The 20,398-nt window shown below is 44.8% G+C and overlaps 1 protein-coding gene and 1 long non-coding RNA gene across 6 annotated transcripts in view; both read right to left on the reverse strand.

The window, feature by feature from the left end:
- LOC117522635 (NACHT, LRR and PYD domains-containing protein 3-like) overlaps positions 1-20,398 on the reverse strand; it is a 173,336-nt gene that overhangs the window by 85,575 nt on the left and 67,363 nt on the right. The gene's annotated exons all lie outside the window — the stretch shown is intronic.
- Positions 5,681-7,299, reverse strand: LOC117522638. The gene is made up of 3 exons (XR_004564270.1): positions 7,211-7,299; positions 6,129-6,131; positions 5,681-5,721 (listed from the first exon to the last, which is right to left on the reverse strand). It is a non-coding gene; the product is annotated as an uncharacterized LOC117522638 (long non-coding RNA).

Genomic DNA, 20,398 nt, shown 5'->3' on the forward strand with positions numbered 1-20,398 from the left:
GCACAGAGGAGGCGGGCCCATGGAGCTTTTGTGGCTCGATAGAGCACCACGTAAGAGACTGCCCCGACGGTTAAACACCAACGCCCGCCCCTAGAGACTGGGCTAGGGGTGGGCCGAGACATTCACGTGGGACACACCCACATTGCTACACGACTCCCAGTTACGATCCTTTATGAGGAATCACCCTGAAGGCCCCAGCACTGGTGGACACGGGCTCTGAGGGGAATCTGTTGGACAGCAGATGGGCCAGGGAGATAGGGCTCCCTCTGGTGGCGCTTACCTCACCTGTGCAGGTTCAGCACTAGATGGCTCCCTACTCCCTCCAATCACGCATAAGACACCACCTGTAACTCTGGTGGTGTCAGGAAATCACCGGGAGGTGATCGAGTTTTTGTGACTCCGTCCACCTCCCATGTGATTTTAGGATTTCCCTGGATGTTGAAGCACAATCCCCGGATTGATTGGCCGTCCGGGGTAGTGGTGCAGTGGAGCGAAACCTGCCATCGGGTGTGTCTAGGTTCCTCGGTTCCTCCCGGCTCCCAGGCTAGGGAGGAGGTCAGAGTCCCGCCCAATCTGGGGACGGTGCCGGTGGAGTACCACGACTTGTCGACGTGTTCAGCAAGGATCTGGCTCTCACTCTTCCCCCCCACTCCCCGTATGATTGTGCCATTGATTTGGTTCCGGGCAGTGAGTTCCCGTCCAGTAGGCTGTACAACCTCTCACGGCCTGAGCGCGAATCAATGGAGACCTACATCCGGGACTCGTTAGCTGCCGGGTTGATCCGGAATTCCACCTCCCCGATGGGTGCAGGTTTCTTTTTTGTGGGTAAAAAAGACGGCGGACTTCGTCCATGCATTGATTATAGGGGACTGACGACATTACGGTTCGCAACCGATACCCGTTGCCCCTATTAGATTCGGTGTTCACGCCCCTGCATGGAGCTAAGATGTTCACCAAGCTTGATCTTAGGAATGCGTATCACCTGGTTCGGATCCGGAAGGGACGAGTGGAAGACGGCATTTAACACCCCCTTGGGTCACTTTGAGTACCTGGTCATGCCGTTCGGTCTCACGAACGCTCCCGCGACTTTCCAAGCGTTGGTTAATGATGTCTTGCGGGACTTCCTGCACCGGTTCGTCTTCGTATATCTGGACGATATACTCATCTTTTCTCCGGACCCTGAGACCCATGTTAGGCATGTACGTCAGGTCCTACAGCGGTTGTTGGAGAACCGACTGTTTGTGAAGGGCGAGAAGTGTGAGTTCCACCGCACTTCTTTGTCTTTCCTGGGGTTCATTATCTCCTCCAACTCCGTCGCTCCTGATCCGGCCAAGGTTGCGGCGGTGAGAGACTGGCCCCAACCCACAAGCCGTAGGAACTGCAACAGTTCCTCGGCTTTGCTAATTTCTACAGGAGGTTCATTAAGGGCTACAGTCAGGTAGTTAGCCCCCTGACAGCCCTAACCTCGCCAAAAGTTCCCTTCACCTGGTCGGATCGTTGCGATGCCGCGTTCAAGGAGTTGAAACGGCGCTTCTCGTCTGCACCCGTTCTGGTGCAGCCCGATCCTAGTCGCCAGTTAGTGGTTGAAGTGGACGCCTCGGACTCAGGGATAGGAGCCGTGCTATCCCAGAGCGGGAAGACCGATAAGGTCCTTCACCGTATGCCTATTTTTCCCACAGGTTGACCCCGGCCGAACGGAACTATGACGTCGGCAATCGAGAACTCCTTGCGGTGAAAGAGGCCCTTGAGGAGTGGAGACATCTGTTGGAGGGAACGTCCGTGCCATTCACGGTTTTCACTGACCACCGGAACCTGGAGTATATCAGGACCGCCAAGCGGCTGAATCCCAGGCAAGCCCGCTGGTCACTGTTCTTCGGCCGTTTTGACTTCCGGATCACCTACCGTCCCGGGACCAAAAACCAAAGATCGGATGCTTTGTCCCGGGTACATGAAGACGAAGTCAGAATGGAGTCGTCGGATCCCCCGGATCCCATCATCCCAGTCCACTATCGTGGCCACCCTCACCTGGGACGTGGAGAAGACCGTCCGGGAGGCCCTGGCATGAAACCCGGACCCCGGAACCGGGCCGAAGAACAGACTTTACGTCCCACAGAGGCAAGGGCTGCGGTCCTGGACTTCTGTCACGGTTCCAAGCTCTCCTGTCATCCTGGAGTGCGAAGAACTGTGGCAGTTGTCCGGCAGCGTTTCTGGTGGGCGTCCCTGGAGACCGACGTCCGGGATTATATCCAGGCCTGTACCACCTGCGCCAGGGGCAAAGCCGACCACCGCAAGGCCTCGGGTTTGCTACAGCCGCTGCCTGTACCTCATCGCCCCTGGTCCCATCGGCCTGGATTTTGTCACGGGCCTCCCGCCGTCCCAGGGACACACCGTCATCCTCACGATAGTGGACCGATTCTCCAAGGCGGCCCACTTCGTGGCCCTCCCGAAGCTCCCAACGGCCCAGGAGACAGCGGACCTCCTGGTCCACCACGTCGTCCGGCTGCATGGGATACCATCAGACATTGTCTCCGATCGTGGTCCCCAGTTCTCCTCGCACGTCTGGAGGAGCTTCTGCCGGGAACTGGGGGCCACGGTCAGTCTCTCGTCCGGGTATCACCCCCAGACCAACGGGCAAGCAGAACGGGCCAATCAGGAGATGGAGTAGACGCTACGTTGTGTGACAGCCACGCACCCGGCGGCCTGGAGTACTCATCTGGCCTGGATCGAGTACGCCCACAACAGTCAGGTGTCATCAGACACCGGCCTCTCCCCTTTTGAGGTGTGTTTGGGGTATCAACCCCCATTGTTTCCGGTGGTTGAGGGAGAGGTCGGTGTGCCCTCGGTCCAGGCCCACCTGCGGAAGTGCCGTCGGGTGTGGCGTGCCGCCCGTTCTGCTTTGTTGAAGGCCCGGATGAGGGCGAAGACCCATGCAGACCGGCGGACCCCGGCTCCTACGTATCGTCCTGGGCAGGAGGTGTGGTTGTCCACCAAAGACATTCCGCTGCAAGTGGCCTCCCCTAAACTACAGGACCGGTACATAGGACCGTTTAAGATCCTCCAGATCATCAATCCCGCCGCAGTGAGGCTTAAGCTCCCGGCCTCACTGCGGATTCATCCAGTATTCCATGTCTCAAGAATCAAACCACATCACACCTCACCCTCTGCGCTCCGGGTCCGGCACCACCTCCTGCCCGGATCATCGACGGCGAGCCGGCTTGGACTGTGCGCCGGCTGCTGGACGTCCGACGGATGGGCCGGGGTTTTCAATATCTGGTGGACTGGGAGGGGTACGGTCCCGAAGAACGCACCTGGGTGAAGAGGAGTTTCATCCTGGACCCGGCCCTCCTGGCCGACTTCTACCACCGCCACCCGGACAAGCCTGGTCGGGCGCCAGGAGGCGCCCGTTGAGGGGGGGGTCCTGTTGTGTGGGCCGCTGAAGAGGAGGTACTGCTGGCCCACCACCACCAGAGGGCGCCCTGTCTGGAGTGCGGGCTCCAGACATCGGAGGGCGCTGCCGCCTCACAGGAGCAGCCAGGGTGACAGCTGTCACCCATCACCGGAGACAGCTGATATCAATCACCGGGGAGGTATATCAGCAGGACGGCATCTCCACCTCATTGCCGAGATATCGCTCTACTAAGGAGGTAACGAACTCAGCCAGTCGTATTATTCTGAGAATTAATACTGTGTTACTTGTGCTTAGGTCAGCTGAAGACCGTATTGGACAAAGTAGGATAAGTACTCACATTCCAATCCTACAGTACTATTTTGAGTAGAGGTGGAGGTGGTGTTTCCACCCCGTGTGTTGCTGGGTGCGGCCGCACCCACACCTGACTGTTTCTGTTCCTTGCCAGCAGTACCGGATCCGACGAGCGGACGCAGTGGCCACCTGGGAGTTTGGGACTTGGCGGCTCCAGTATTCCCGGGGTTCGGTGGCAGAGGAAATCGGGTGGTTCCGGTTCGACTCGGACAGACGTCTCCTATCGTCGAGCCTGCCCACACGACACCATTGGAATCCGGCTTACCGCTATAATTGTAATCTGTTGTGTTGTTGTGCGTGTTCACAACAGTAAAGCTTTGTGATTTGACTTCCTCCATTGTCCGTTCATTAGCGCCCCCTGTTGTGGGTCCGTGTACCTACACTTTCACAACAATTTCTCTACCATAAGCCGTCTCCAAAGACGTTTCAGAGAATTTGGCAGTACATCCAACCGGCCTCACAACCGCAGACCACGTGTAACCACACCAGCCCAGGACCTCCACATCCAGCATGTTCACCTCCAAGATCGTCTGAGACCAGCCACTCGGACAGCTGGTGAAACAATCGGTTTGCATAACCAAAGAATTTCTTCACAAACTGTCAGAAACCGTCTCAGGGAATCTAATCTGCATGCTCGTCGTCCTCATCGGGGTCTCGACCTGATTCCAGTCATCATCGCAACTTCGCACAGCCATTGAAGAGGAGTGGACCAACATTCCACAGGCCACAATTGACAACCTGATCAACTCTATGCGAAGGAGATGTGTTGCACTGCATGAGGCAAATGGTGGTCACACCAGATACTGACTGGTATCCCCCCACCAATAAAACAAAACTGCACCTTTCAGAGTGGTCTTTTATTGTGGACAGTCTAAGGCACACCTGTGCACTAATCATGGTGTCTAATCAGCATCTTGATATGGCACACCTGTGAGGTGGGATGGATTATCTCATCAAAGGAGAAGTGCTCACTATCACAGATTTTGACTGGTTTGTGAACAATATTTGAGGGAAATGGTGATATTGTGTATGTGGAAAAAGTTTTAGATCTTTGAGTTCATCTCATACAAAATGAGAGCAAAACCAAAAGTGTTGCATTTATATTTTTGTTGAGTATGTAAAGATGACTGCCTGAAGAGAACATGTAAATTTCCACAGTCATTGATGATATGGGGCTGCATGTCAGGTAAAGGCATTGGGGAGATGGCTGTCATTACATCATCAATAAATGCACAAGTTTACGTTGATATTTTGGACACTTTTCTTATCCCATCAATTGGAAGGATGTTTGGGGATGATGAAATCATTTTTCAAGATGATAATGCATCTTGCCATAGAGCAAAAACTGTGAAAACATTCCTTGCAAAAAGACACATAGGGTCAATGTCATGGCCTGCAAATAGTCCGGATCTTAATCCAACTGAAAATCTTTGGTGGAAGTTGAAGAAAATGGTCCATGACAAGGCTCCAACCTGCAAAGCTGATCTGGCAACAGCAATCAGAGAAAGTTGGAGCCAGATTGATGAAGAGTACTGTTTGTCACTCATTAAGTCCATGCCTCAGAGACTGCAAGCTGTTATAAAAGTCAGAGGTGGTGCAACAAAATACTAGTGATGTGTTGGAGCGTTCTTTTGTTTTTCATGATTCCATAATTTTTTCCTCAGAATTGAGTGATTCCATATTTTTTCCCTCTGCTTGGTCTAAAAAAGTAACCGTTACTGACTGCCACAATTTTTTTTTTCCTGATTTCTTATCGTGTTTCTTAAAGCCAGAAAGTTGCCATTTGAAATGACTTTAGTTTTGTGTCATGTCTGTGATCTGCTTTTTTCTACAAAATTAAACAACTGAATGAACATCCTCCGAGGCCGGTGATTCCAAAATTTTTGCCAGGGGTTGTACAAGTATCTTGAAATACTTTGGGTTGATAGTCTGCAGTGAAATAACAGCAAATGTAAGAGTCACTTTGTTTTAACTTACATTTCTCTGACTGTACTAACTTTCTGACTTGGGTTGTAATTTTATTCATTAAACAGTATAATGCCGGAGAAAACTGTAACGACATATCAGAAATTCTTCATAACAGAAAACATTAGCTTTTTCTAAAACCAAACATTTCATGTAAATCCTCAAAAATTATACATATTTCTTTACCATGTGACCAACAGTCAAAACAGAACATTTGCAATATATATAACTGTGATTGGTGAGAAGTTTTCTTGTGTTATGTCGGGCTGAACACAGCCAATGTAAAAACTGTCATCTTACTTCACTCTGTGGACATGCCCACTGTCTGAGAGACCTAAAACCAACAGCTACCTCCTCAGACAGGAAGAGCTTCAGATGAAGATTTAAAATATCAGTTTTAAACCTGCTTGCAAACCACCACGGTTCATTCTACAACATCTCACTGGAACAAATGGAGGGAGACCAGACGAGTGTTCTGATTGGAGAGTGAAACCTGTATGAAAAATCCATCTACATGTCTGATTTCCTGAACAAACACCATCACTGCCTGATTCATTCAGTTAATAACAACCTGTGATCTGCTGGTTGAACCTCTTCCACCATCACACTCATATCCACAGGAACAATTCAAAATACCACCACGATCAGAGGAAACAAACTACAAACATACACTTTATGACATCTGAAAGTAAAAGAAAATATTTACCTGATTATCAGTGGACAACAGAAGAGACAAAACACAGACAACAGTCCAAAAAGAATTAAGCAAAAGAACCTCTCAGGTAAACCTCCACCTCAAACCCAGGAACCAAAGTGAGACACAGAGAGAAAGATTTACAATAAAAACATGACGTCCCTGACAAACCTGTCAAACCAGGTGGAGACAAAGGTCAACAATCATACACACACACACACACACACACACACACACACACACACACACACACACACACACACACACACACACACACCCACACACAACACACACACACACACAAAACCACAGCCTTTAAATTCCAGGACGTGATCAAAACACATGTGCAAATTCCATTTGCAGTTTGCTCCACAACATAACAGTCTGTTTCCATGTGTGTTTGTGGAAATAAAGCCTGATGGTGTGTGTGGTTTTCTTTCAGGACCTGGGAGAGGATCCTCAGGATGTTGCCAGACTCTGAGGTCTGTGCCGGTCTGAGCTGGATGAACCGACCCGAAATGAGAAGATCTCCAAGTTTTTGGCTGCTCACGAGCACCACCAGACATTCCAGCAACGCTGAGAAAAGATGAAAAAGCTGAAAAGTGATTTCAGAATCATCAAGGACCACAATGGCCAGAGTGTGTCAGACCGTAAGGGCTGGAAATGGTTCAACCACAGGATCGCCATTTACAGAAATGAAGGAATGAATGTACACAAAGAAATTAAGTTGACCAGAAAAAAACTAAAAAAATACTGTGATTTCATTAAATCACAGTAAATGTAAGAATCACTTTGTTTTAATTAGCATTTCTCTGACTGTACCAACTTCTTCTGACTTGGCTTCTATTTTTATTCATTAAAAAGTACAATGTCAGAGCAAACTGTAACGACATAAGAATTTTTTTTTCAAAACAGAAAACATTAACGTTTTCTAAAACCAAACATTTCACGTAAATACTCGGAAATTAAACATATTTATTTACCACATGAACAACAGTCAAAACAGAACATTTGCAAAATATATTATTGTGACTGGTGAGACGTTTTCTTGTAGTATTTCGGGCTGAACACAACCAGTGTAAAAACCATCAACGTCCTTCACTCTTTGAAGTATGATGATGGTGATGATGAACAGCTGCCTCCTCAAAAACAGGAAGAGCATCAGTGGAAGATTTAAAAATATCAGTTTTAAACCTGCTCAGACTCGTCAACACCTCACTGGAAGAAGTGCAGGGAGACCAGACGAGTTCATCCAGTTTTCCAGGACGTGATCAGAACACATTGCGTAAATTCCTTTTCAGCTTCACTGTCAAACTGTGCAGTTTGTTACACAACATCACAGTCTGAACAGTCTGCTTCTGTGTGTGTTTGTGGAAATAAAGCCTGATGGTGTGTGTGTGGTTTTCCTTCAGGATCTGGGAGAGGATCCTCAGGATGCTGCCAGACTCTGAGGTCTGTGCCCGTCTGCTGCCAACGTGCTGCTCCACAGCAGACAGTGAAGACTATCTAACACATCAATCCAGCTTGTGCATATACTTTCATGAATGTTAAAGCCGGTGCGAGCACGTCATGATGACACTCATGTGATCATCACCTGGTGTGAATGAGAACTCCTCCCTTTAAGGTGGAGCTTCCAGAGCACTAGCACACTGACCTGTCTGAGTCTGATGCTCTGTTCCGTGTTCTCATATGTACCACTTTTTTTCTACTCAGTGTCAATGTGGAGATCAAAGGTCATTTTAAAGGCCATTTCTGTTTTTGACTTTGTTGTTAAGAGTCAAAGACACAGTGTTATTTTTGTGGATATTTTTAACACTCAAATATGCTGCAGCTATCTTCTGCAGCTTTTAGGGTCGAGAATCTTCACAGATAAAGGGGAGAAGACCACACAGTTCTGAAAGAATCATTTCTCTCAGGTAGCACAGTTAGAGAGATGGGACACGCCCACTGAGACTGTCTGCACTCTTTCAGACACCCCCAAACATTCTGTTGCAGACAGATGGGCAGTCTTTTCCTCTCTGACAGGAGACTATTTTTATTTATTTTATTTCATTTATATATTGCCATAGTCCCTGACTGTCTCTCACTTACTCTCACACACGGGTGTTTCAGAGCTGTGAAACACTAACAAATACTGTAGTAAAGTCAGGAAGCATATTATATTATTTTTTTTATGATTGCTCTAATCATGCTTTTGAAAATAGGGCTCGAAATTTCAAAACACTACACAATTAGCACAACCACCCCCCAATATGCAGAACACCTCAGATCCTGTGCAAAATGAAACACTCTTGTAAAAACTATATATCCATTTATATAAACCATATCATGTTATCATATGAAACACATTTCATAAGGCTCAATTCTGTTTGAACCAGTTACACACTGCTGTTTAACTTAAAACACCTTGAGCAATTCTACCTCTCAGTGATTAGATTACTGTCAGCGAAGTACACAGATAAAGTACAAATGTACACAACATGGTCAATTCACCAAACACTATTGAAGACTATTGAAAAATGATTTATTTCTCTTCATATAACCAAAATGAGTCAACATAGACAATCACAAGGAAACATGTAACACTGTAAGACCAGAAAATAGACAAGTAAAAATACTGTACTACCAGTACAGGTTAAAAAATGTAAAGTAAAAGAAGAAAACAAGAAGAAGTATGAATTAAAATAAATTAAATATGACACATCTCTTCACCTGCTGGATCTGACCAGAGAATTTCATCAACATCGCAGGCAACGTTCTCATTGGCAAGACAACGTGGGAAGAACAGTCTTGAATGACGGCTCCGTCCTTGCACAGTTGCGGGTTCGATTTGGTCATAAGCCTCTTCCATGGCATGAATGAGGGGCACCTGAGCCTAAGATCATAAACCTTCCACTGCCGTGTCGAGAAAAAACTCTTTGATGGGGTTTAGAAATGGAGAATATGGTGGAAACTACAGTACTGTAAACTGTGGTGGTGCTGAAGCCAGTTCTGCACCAGAGCAGAGCCGCGGAATGACACATTGTCCCAGATGTGTTGCATCTGGTGCATTGAGTTAATTACAGTGACAAGGTTGTGCAATCGGTCCAAAAATGTGAGAATTGTATTATATTGGCATAATGGTGGAGGAGCCCATTCTGTAAAATGGCAGCACAAAGGGTGATGTTACCCCCCACGTTGCCGTGGGACATTAATTATTGCCCTGTGGCCAGTGATATTTCTGTCTCTTCTTCGTGCTTTACTGAGGTTGAACCCTGCCTCAGCTATGTATGGATTCATGCTCTGAAATACAATGAAAGACAAGATGTAGTTCAGCATAGGTCTAGTATACAGTAAATTTACATGCACAAATGGTTATATGTGCAGTCTGTAACATTACAATGCTAAAGTGAACAATACATGCCTCCACATACTGCAGCTATTTGGTCCTCTCTGTTTCACCTGATCTTTGTCTTTTCAGGATGCATGCTCGTGTTGTCAGAGAGCCCTGATGGACATTTTTGAAAATATCACTGTTACCAGTAATGTTGGCTTGAAGTTCTCTGAGCCTGATGACATTAGTGGTCAAAACCATGTTTATGATCTCTCTCTCTCTCTCTCTCTCTCTCTCTCTCTCTCTCTCTCTCTCTCTCTCCTCTCTCTCTCTCTCTCCTCTCTCTCTGTTCTGGTGTGAATATGGCTCCCCTTCCTCTTTATGATTCTTGACCCTCAAACCTCTATAGAAAAAAAAACATGTAAGCTACTGTAAAATGACACAGGAAGGGCTATCAAAAGTGCTGATATGGTGCATATAACACAGTAAGTAGCTGAGTACTGTAATTGTTGACATTTTTTTTTGACCCATTTTCTTGTCGAAATGTGCTTGTGACAGATGTCACTGTAAATCTGCTAAGATTTGCCTGAACTCTTAGTCCAGCTCCCTCAGCGTCAATCCATGGTTGATGACGGATCAGCTAGTGTTGCATGAATTTCATTTGACAAATTTGGTTTGCTTCTTCTTTGAGGATATTCTCCTCCTGTTTCAGGTCTCCTCTTCCTTGACCTCCTGCTCATCCTCCATGGATTCCCCCCTCATCTTCACTCTTCTTCCTCTGACTTCTTCTATTTTGGTTTAAAGCAGGTGACATCACCTGCTGCATTTTTGTAGTGCTCAAACCTGATCTGTGTGTCTACAATAAAACAATCAGGTGTTTGCACACCTGATGTGTGTGTTAATCATCTGACTCATGGGTGTGGTGATTTGTCAGTCAGTGCTTTGGAACTGCAAGAAAGAGACATCATGATATACTTCTGTGTATGCAAGTGTGTTTAGTGTTTCACAAATCACTGTGTGTATTGTTCTGCAAAAATGTGAAGCTGACTTTGTGTTTATAGATGTTAAAATCTGGTCCAGCGTTTTGCTCCTTGAGTGTAAGGTGTTGGTCATTATGTAATTATGTTGTTTTTAGTGTTATGCAGTCATAAAAAAAACTGTAAAAGAGACTCAGGAGCTCACAGGACCACAGGAGGATTTCATGTTGATGATGCTGAGAAGGACGTGCCTCATGCACCTGGACACAGACACTGTGATCAACAGAGCAATACAGAAGACTGAGCTGTTGACTAAACTGTTCATCTAATAAGGGAAGTCAATTTCAGAGGTGCAGTATTATTATTATTATTATTATTATTATTATTATTATCAAACCATCTCTGATTGAATATACTGTGATGTGACTCAATCATTATGTCCCATGCTCTCTCTCTCTCTTTCTCAGACTTTAATTTGTTTGAGGTGTTGTTCTCCCTCTTTGGTGTTTATAGGCCAGGCAGCATTTTTTTGATCCAGTGAGTATTAAAATAAACAATGTCAAAGACTTTTCTTCTTGGGGGGTGATCCCATTTATTGGAACATGGTGAATATTTACAAACAGTAAACACCTGTTGCTTAAAACCATGTCAACAGAACCTAAATACTGCACCTTTGTGGCCACAGTGACCCATTTTACAGAATACTAAAATCTCTCTGTTCCCCTCCTGTTTATGAAACTATGTTTAAAACAGGCAGTTCATCAAGGGTCAGTCAGCATTTTATTTCACTCTGTGAGTGTTGTTGTGAGTTAGTATATTAAGTACTGGGTTGTTCATTTACAATTTATAATCCCTTAAATAATGGTTTCTGTCTTTCACAGGCTGAGGAGAGCTTACATTTGTTCCGTCCAGTGTGTTCTTTGAGGGACTTAACTGTTGTCTTCCTTGCTGTCAGTGTCCCTGATGTGTTTCAGCAGCCGCATGCTCCTTGTAACAGAAATACACTTACTTTCCCTCTTTTCTTGCTATCTATTTTTTAATCAGGACATGGCAAATAAAAAGAAAAAGCAAATACTTAAAAAGTTTCAAATGCCTTGCCATACGAGTAACCCGGTCACTCTGAGGATGGCTAACGTGCAAGTAGTTTTCAGTGCTTGAAATTTTTTTTGACAGTGTGTTTCCAGTGGTGGGCACAGTTCTGCTAATCTGCTAACCCTGAATTATCAAAGATAATATTTTAATTATCGGATTATCTTATCAGATAATTTTGAAACCATCAGCAGACCAGTTATCTTCCGATAATTTTGGTCCGATAATTTTTAGACTGTTAACATCTTTTTTCAGACGTGGTTGTTAAATGTCACTGACAGCATATGTCCCCAATTCTATGTAATATTGTAGTTCTGCGTTTTCTGTTGAAGTATAGAGTTATGCAACTGTGAGGCGCTATAGTGCCACGCTTCTTTTTCTTCTTTTTCTTTTTCTGAGAGCTGCGGTTACACCGTGAGAATGATGAGTGTATCTCGCCAATAAATATGCCAGGCTCGGCTGAAAGTGGTTTCTCTCTCCATCGCCTTTTTCACCCGAATGCATCGTGCTGCAAGGAAAAATAACACAACAGGTTATGGGCCCAGGAGCTGTTCGGGAGAAAATTTGCAGGTTTTCAGTTGTGAAGTAACAACGCGGACAGCATGCTAACGGACTGCTAGCCTAGCAAGAGGAGCAAGCTAGCATCAAGGATCAACGAGGGACAAGTAGGTTGCCTCGACTGGCGTTCGACGGAGATGAGAGTAAATATGAGCTCTGGAGACAAAATGTTGGGACACTTCCATTTGTTGGGACTGAAAGACATGGTCCTGGGAGAACCGTTGACCGAAAGTAGAAAGTGCAGCAGACAGAAAGAAAAATGCTGATGCATACGTTGAGATGATCCTACTTTTAGATGACAAAAGCCGCTCATTGATTATGAGAGACGCGCCCCATGATAGAAGAAAGGCTCTCAAAATATTAAGAGAGTTTTATGCTTGGAAGGGAAACCCGGGATAATTAACCTGTACACAATGCTTACATCACTTCAGAAGGCGAACAATGAAAGTGTCATGGACTATGTCATCAGAGCAGAAGCTGCCATTACAGCACTGCGGAATGCAGGTGAGACGTTGGGAGACGGTCTACTTGTGGCTATGGTCTTGAAAGGACTGCCTGAGAGTTACAAGCCATTTGCCATACACGTGGCACATACAGATGATAATATCACATTTACAGAATTTAAGACTAAGTTTGCGAAGTTTTGAGAAACAGAAAAAATAAGTGCGGCTGAGTCAAGAGACAGTGTAATGAAGAATCACAAGAGAACTGGGCGGCGATGCGCCCAAACAAACGCACTTGACCGGTGCAGAGACGACACAGAGATGGTGTGCTTTAAATGTGGCACCAAGGGTCATCGAGCGAAAGAATGTCGACAAACGACATGGTGTAGTCGTTGCCGAAGGCGTCACACACAAAGACTCCATGTGTAGGCGTAAAGACAAGGACAGGAAGGATAAACTGGATGGAGCATGTAAAGTCACACACGGAGATGATGGAGCTGACTTCGCATTCAGGATAAGAGACGGCAAACACCGGCACCCAGCAACAGCAGGTGAGTGGCATCAGGAGAGAGGGCTGATGGTGGATACGGGAGCCACCTCTCACATCATCATCGACACAACAAAGTTTAAAAACTTTGACAGCACCTTCAGACCAGAAAGGCACAGCGTCGAGTTGGCAGATGGGACCACGATGCAGCGGGTCCTCAGAAAGGGGGACTGCTGAGGTTTCCCTAATCAACAACAGAGGACAGCGACACAAGGCGACGCTGAAAGACGCTTTGTACATACCGTCATACCCTCAGAACATCTTCTCAGTGAAGGTGGCAACAGCAAATGGAGCCACAGTTCAAAGAAGAGAAAGGTGCACTGATAACCAGAAATGGTACCAGATTTGACATACATGTACATGGTAAACTATATTACTTGCATACTGAGGGTGAGTCTGAGGATAATTGCAATGCATGTCATGACATACAGACATGACACGAAAAGTGGACACCGTTTCAAGCTACGGAAAAATTCCTACCAGATGTGTCCCCTTACGGGAAAGTGAAATATCTCAGTCCAACAACGGAACAGAGTATACATGCATTGATGATTTTCAAACACTGATGAGGAAAAATCAAATCAGACATGAGATGTCAGCTCCATATTCCCCTCACCAGAACGGGACTGCAGAACGGGGCTGGTGTACCCTTTTTCAGATGGGTCGGTGCATGCTAGTTGAAAGCAACTGCCAAAATATTTGTGGCATTATGCAGTACAAACAGCAGCAGTTGTACGTACCAAATGCTTTAACAGGCATACAGGACAGACTCCTTACCAAATGCTGACAGGTAAAAAGGCTAATTTATCAAAAATGCAAAAGTTTGGGTCAGTATGCTACACTTACAAACAGGAAAACAGAAAACTGGATCCAGGTGTGACCAGGGGCGTTTTGTGGGATATGATAAGACAGCCCAGCATACTTGGTATATCATCCAGATACAAACAGGGTGTTAAAAACACAGACTGGTGAAGTTTGTGACCAGGACAGCTGCAGAAAAGGAGACACAGACAGATAAGACTTACCAAAATGACAACTATGACAACACAAGACAATCTATGTCTAGGGAGACCACACAGGAGGTTAATAGGAGCACAGAAATGCTCAGGAGCCAAGTGGACAGAGGAGAAATGTTCACAGTGTTAGTTCAACTTCTGTTATGAGGCCTGCTGATCATACCCAAACACAACAGAGTGTGACAAGTGATGAACCTGAGAGCAGGAGGTATCCATCTAGAGAAAGAAGGAAACCAATTTACTTAAATGACTTTGTATGTGATAACAGTGACAGTGATGGGCTCATACCACAGTAGACTACTGCTACAGGGCTGTATGCGGTGTTCCACAGACCTATGAGGAGGCTATGATGTCAGCTAACTCTAAAGAGTGGAGAAAAGCCAGGATGAGGAGGTCCAATCACTAAATGACAACAAAACATTTACTGTGACAACCCTGCCACCAGGCATGAAACAGTGGGGGGTAAATGGGTTTACTCTATCAAGAGTGATGTAGATGGAAAAGACAAGTATAAAGCACGATTTGTGGCCAAGGGTCACAGTCAAGTCATGGGAATAGATTATGGGGAAACATTTTCACTCACTGCAAACCTAACGAGTGTTAGGGTGATGTTGCAAAAGCGGCACAGGAGGGGCTACTCCTGCATCAGATGGATGTGAAAACAGCGTATTTGCACGCCCCCATAGATTATGAAATATACATCAACACACCAGCAGGTTATGAGGAGATGGATGACCGCGTAGTGTATAAACTTGAAAAATCACTCTATGGTCTCAAACAGTCCGGGCGGATGCACGATTGTTTAACTAAGAATGGGTTCACGCAAAACTCAGCTGACCACTGTGTTTATGCTAAAGAGTCAAATGACGAGAAGGTGGTCATAATCATATGGGTAGATGACTTGATTATGGCAGCAAGCCATGAGAAGATTTTGAGAGAGGTGAAAGAGGTGCTTACAGGAAAGTTTAAAATGAAAGATCTAGGCAGACTCAAGTATTTCCTGGGTATCGATTTCAACCAATCCGATGGATGTGTAACAATGTCACAGGAAAAATACATTAACAAGGTGTTACAGTGTTTTAAGATGGAAAACTGCTGAACCAGAGAAACACATGCGATCAGAAGCTTGAATATACTGAGGATGGAGCAAAAATGAGTGATGTCAGAATGTACAGGGAGGCTGTTGGAAGCCTCATATACTTATCCACTTGTACCAGGCCAGACTTAAGCTTTGTGGTCAGCAGGTTGTCACAGTATTTTGCTGAGCCTACAGAGGAGCAGTGGGTTACTGTGAAACACGTACTAAGGTACCTCAAAGGCACTTCTGACAAAGGTTTGTGCTTCAGAAGGAACAACAGTGATAAGCTTGGTATACAGGCCTACAGTGATGCGACTGGGCGTCTGAATGTCAGCGACAGGCGCAGTACCACAGGATACTGTGTAAGTCTCAGTAAAAACAGTTCACTAGTTTCATGGAAAACTAGGAAACAGCCTATGGTTGCACTCTCCACCTGTGACGCCGAGTACATAGCCTTTGCTTCAACCATACAAGAGTGTCTGTACTTGGAGAACTTGATTGAGGGTATAGATAACACACAACCTATTGTGCATGAGGATAATCAATCAATCAATCAATTTAATTTATATAGCGCCAAATCACAACAAACAGTTGCCCCAAGGCGCTTTGTATTGTAAGGCAAGGCCATACAATAATTACATAAAAACCCCAACGGTCAAACGACCCCCCTGTGAGCAAGCACTTGGCGACAGTGGGAAGGAAAAACTCCCTTTTAACAGGAAGAACCTCCAGCAGAAGCAGGCTCAGGGAGGGGCAGTCTTCTGCTGGGACTGGTTGGGGCTGAGGGAGAGAACCAGGGAAAAAGACATGCTGTGGAGGGGAGCAGAGATCAATCACTAATGATTAAATGCAGAGTGGTGCATACAGAGCAAACAGAGAAAGAAACACTCAGTGCATGATGGGAACCCCCCAGCAGTCTAAGTCTATAGCAGCATAACTAAGGGATGGTTCAGGGTCACCGATCCAGCCCTAACTATAAGATTTAGCAAAAAGGAAAGTTTTAAGCCTAATCTTAAAAGTAGAGAGGGTGTCTGTCTCCCTGATCTGAATTGGGAGCTGGTTCCACAGGAGAGGAGCCTGAAAGCTGAAGGCTCTGCCTCCCATTCTACTCTTACAAACCCTAGGAACTACAAGTAAGCCTGCAGTCTGAGAGCGAAGCGCTCTATTGGGGTGATATGGTAGCATTTTGAATTAACTGAAGGCTTTTCAGGGAACTTTTAGGACAACCTGATAATAATGAATTACAATAGCCAGCCTAGAGGAAATAAATGCATGAATTAGTTTTTCAGCATCACTCTGAGACAAGACCTTTCTAATTTAGAGATATTGCGTAAATGCAAAAAAGCAGTCCTACATATTTGTTTAATATGCGCTTTGAATGACATATCCTGATCAAAAATGACTCCAAGATTTCTCACAGTATTACTAGAGGTCAGGGTAATGCCATCCAGAGTAAGGATCTGGTTAGACACCATGTTTCTAAGATTTGTGGGGCCAAGTACAATAACTTCAGTTTTATCTGAGTTTAAAAGCAGGAATTAGAGGTCATCCATGTCTTTATGTCTGTAAGACAATCCTGCAGTTTAGCTAATTGGTGTGTGTCCTCTGGCTTCATGGATAGATAAAGCTGGGTATAATCTGCGTAACAATGAAAATTTAAGCAATGCGTCTAATATACTGCCTAAGGGAAGCATGTATAAAGTGAATAAAATTGGTCCTAGCACAGAACCTTGTGGAACTCCATAATTAACCTTAGTCTGTGAAAAAGATTCCCCATTTACATGAACAAATTGTAATCTATTAGATAAATATGATTCAAACCACCGCAGTGCAGTGCCTTTAATACCTATGGCATTCTCTAATCTCTGTAATAAAATTTTATGGTCAACAGTATCAAAAGCAGCACTGAGGTCTAACAGAACAAGCACAGAGATGAGTCCACTGTCTGAGGCCATAAGAAGATCATTTGTAACCTTCACTAATGCTGTTTCTGTACTATGATGAATTCTAAAACCTGACTGAAACTCTTCAAATAGACCATTCCTCTGCAGATGATCAGTTAGCTGTTTTACAACTACCCTTTCAAGAATTTTTGAGAGAAAAGGAAGGTTGGAAATTGGCCTATAATTAGCTAAGATAGCTGGGTCAAGTGATGGCTTTTTAAGTAATGGTTTAATTACTGCCACCTTAAAAGCCTGTGGTACATAGCCAACTAATAAAGATAGACTGATCATATTTAAGATCGAAGCATTAAATAATGGTAGGGCTTCCTTGAGCAGCCTGGTAGGAATGGGGTCTAATAGACATGTTGATGGTTTGGATGAAGTAACTAATGAAAATAACTCAGACAGAACAATCGGAGAGAAAGAGTCTAACCAATACCGGCATCACTGAAAGCAGCCAAAGATAACGATACGTCTTTGGGATGGTTATGAGTATTTTTTTCTCTAATAGTTAAAATGTTATTAGCAAAGAAAGTCATGAAGTCATTACTAGTTAAAGTTAAAGGAATACTCAGCTCAATAGAGCTCTGACTCTTTGTCAGCCTGGCTACAGTGCTGAAAGGAACCTGGGGTTGTTTCTTATTTTCTTCAATTAGTGATGAGTAGTAAGATGTCCTAGCTTTACGGAGGGCTTTTTTTTATAGAGCAACAGACTCTTTTTCCAGGCTAAGTGAAGATCTTCTAAATTAGTGAGACGCCATTTCCTCTCCAACTTACGGGGTATCTGCTTTAAGCTGCGAGTTTGTGAGTTATACCACGGAGGTCAGGCACTTCTGATTTAAAGCTCTCTTTTTCAGAGGAGCTACAGCATCCACAGTTGTCTTCAATGAGGATGTAAAACTACTGACGAGATACTCTATCTCACTTACAGAGTTTAGGTAGCTACTCTGCACTGTGTTGGTATATGGCATTAGAGAACATAAAGAAGGAATCATATCCTTAAACCTAGTTACAGCGCTTTCTGAAAGACCTCTAGTGTAATGAAACTTATTCCCCACTGCTTGGTAGTCCATCAGAGTAAATGTAAATGTTATTAAGAAATGATCAGACAGAAGGGAGTTTTCAGGGAATACTGTTTAAGTCTTCAATTTCCATACCATAAGTCAGAACAAGATCTAAGATATGATTAAAGTGGTGGGTGGACTCATTTACATTTTGAGCAAAGCCAATTGAATCTAATAATAGATTAAATGCAGTGTTGAGGCTGTCATTCTCAGCATCTGTGTGGATGTTAAAATCGCCCACTATAATTATCTTATCTATATTATCAATGAAACCATTTTGCTGTTCTCACTGTTGTAAAATATTTTGATGAAAGAGAAATGTGAGCATTCACACACACACACACACACACACACACACACACAGTGTGAGGATAAACCATTTCACTGTTCGGTTCATAAAAAACTTGGATCAAAGAACACTTACAATGTTATCAAAACAGAAATGAAAATGAAACCATGCTATTCTCATTGCTGCCTCAAGTCCTCCCTGCACCCTCTCTCCCTCCTGCTCCTAATCTCCCTCCCATCTTTACCTCATCTCCCTACATTCTCTCTCCCTGCAGTCCCTCCTTCACCTCATCTCCGTCCTGTCCCTCCTTCACCTCCTTTCCACCTTTTCCCTTCTGCACCTTGTCTGCATCCTTCACTTCACTTCCATCCAGTTGCTACTTCAATTTCTTTCCCTCCTTCACCTCACCTTCCTCCAGTCACTCCTTCACTCCTCTAGGCCAGTCCCTCCTTCAACCTCCTCTCCCTCCTGTCCCTCCTGCACTTGCTCTCCCTCCAGTCCCTCCTTCACATCCTCTCCTTCATGCTCCTCAACTCCTTCCAATTTCTCTTTCACCTCCTCTCCCTCCAGTCCCTCCTTCACATGCTCTCCCTCCTGCTTCTCACGTCCTTCCAGTCTCTCCTTCAACTCATCTCCATCCAGTCTCTACTTGACCTCCTCTCCCTCCTTCACCTCCTCTCCCTCCTTCACCCCCTCTCCCTCCTTCACCCCCTCTCCCTCCTCCCCCTCCAGTCCCTCCTTCACCTGCCCTCCCTCCTTCAACTCCTGTCCCTCCTTCACCTTTTCTCCCTCAAGTCCCTCCTGCAGCTTATCTCGGTCCAGTCTCTCCTACACCTCCTCTCTCTCCAGTCACCCCTTAACTTCCTCTTCTCTAGAAATGAATGAAAAAGAACCATTTGCAAAAGACAAAAGCACCAGAGAGTTGCTGCAGTTTAAACAGCACAGAGAGAAAACACGATGACAATTGTAAATTAACATCCCACCAAAATATATATTTTTTTATGCTTTTCATCTGGCATTTTTACATGAACCTGATCAGAGTGTCTCAAATGCATTTCTCCTGTTATTAATGTACTGATTACCCATAATGCACTGGAGACAGCATGTCCACACTAAAACCTTCAGAATTTTATTTTGACTTCATAAAACGTCAGACGTGACATTAATTTTAAAAAACTTATCCAAATTACTTTGGTTAAAATGTTAACCATAAGTTAAAACTGTATGCCTCTGGATAACTTGAGTGATATTGCCAGTGAGTCAGTATGGGGTCAAAAGAAATTATCCCTTTTTTTTGTAACCAGTTCTTCTTTGTCTGAAGAGGATAGAGCAGTTTCTCCTGAAACTAGCTCTCCTCTGTTTGCAGAGGACAGAAATGTACATCTACTACAAAACAGTTAACAGGTAAGTACTCAAATCTTTGATATCAAACTTCATAAATGTTTGTAACTGTTAAGCTTTGTTTACCACTGTTGAGTTATTTTTCCTTGCAGCACGTTGCATTCGGGTGAAAAAGGCGATGGAGAGAGAAAACACTTTCAGCCGAGCCTGGCATATTTATTGGCGAGATACACTCATCATTCTCACGGTGTAACCGCAGCTCTCAGAAAAAGAAAAGAAGAAAAAGAAGCGTGGCACTACAGCACCTCACAGTGGCATAAC

Source organism: Thalassophryne amazonica, chromosome 12, assembly GCF_902500255.1.
Source record: "Thalassophryne amazonica chromosome 12, fThaAma1.1, whole genome shotgun sequence".
NCBI classification, from domain to species: Eukaryota; Metazoa; Chordata; class Actinopteri; order Batrachoidiformes; family Batrachoididae; genus Thalassophryne; species Thalassophryne amazonica.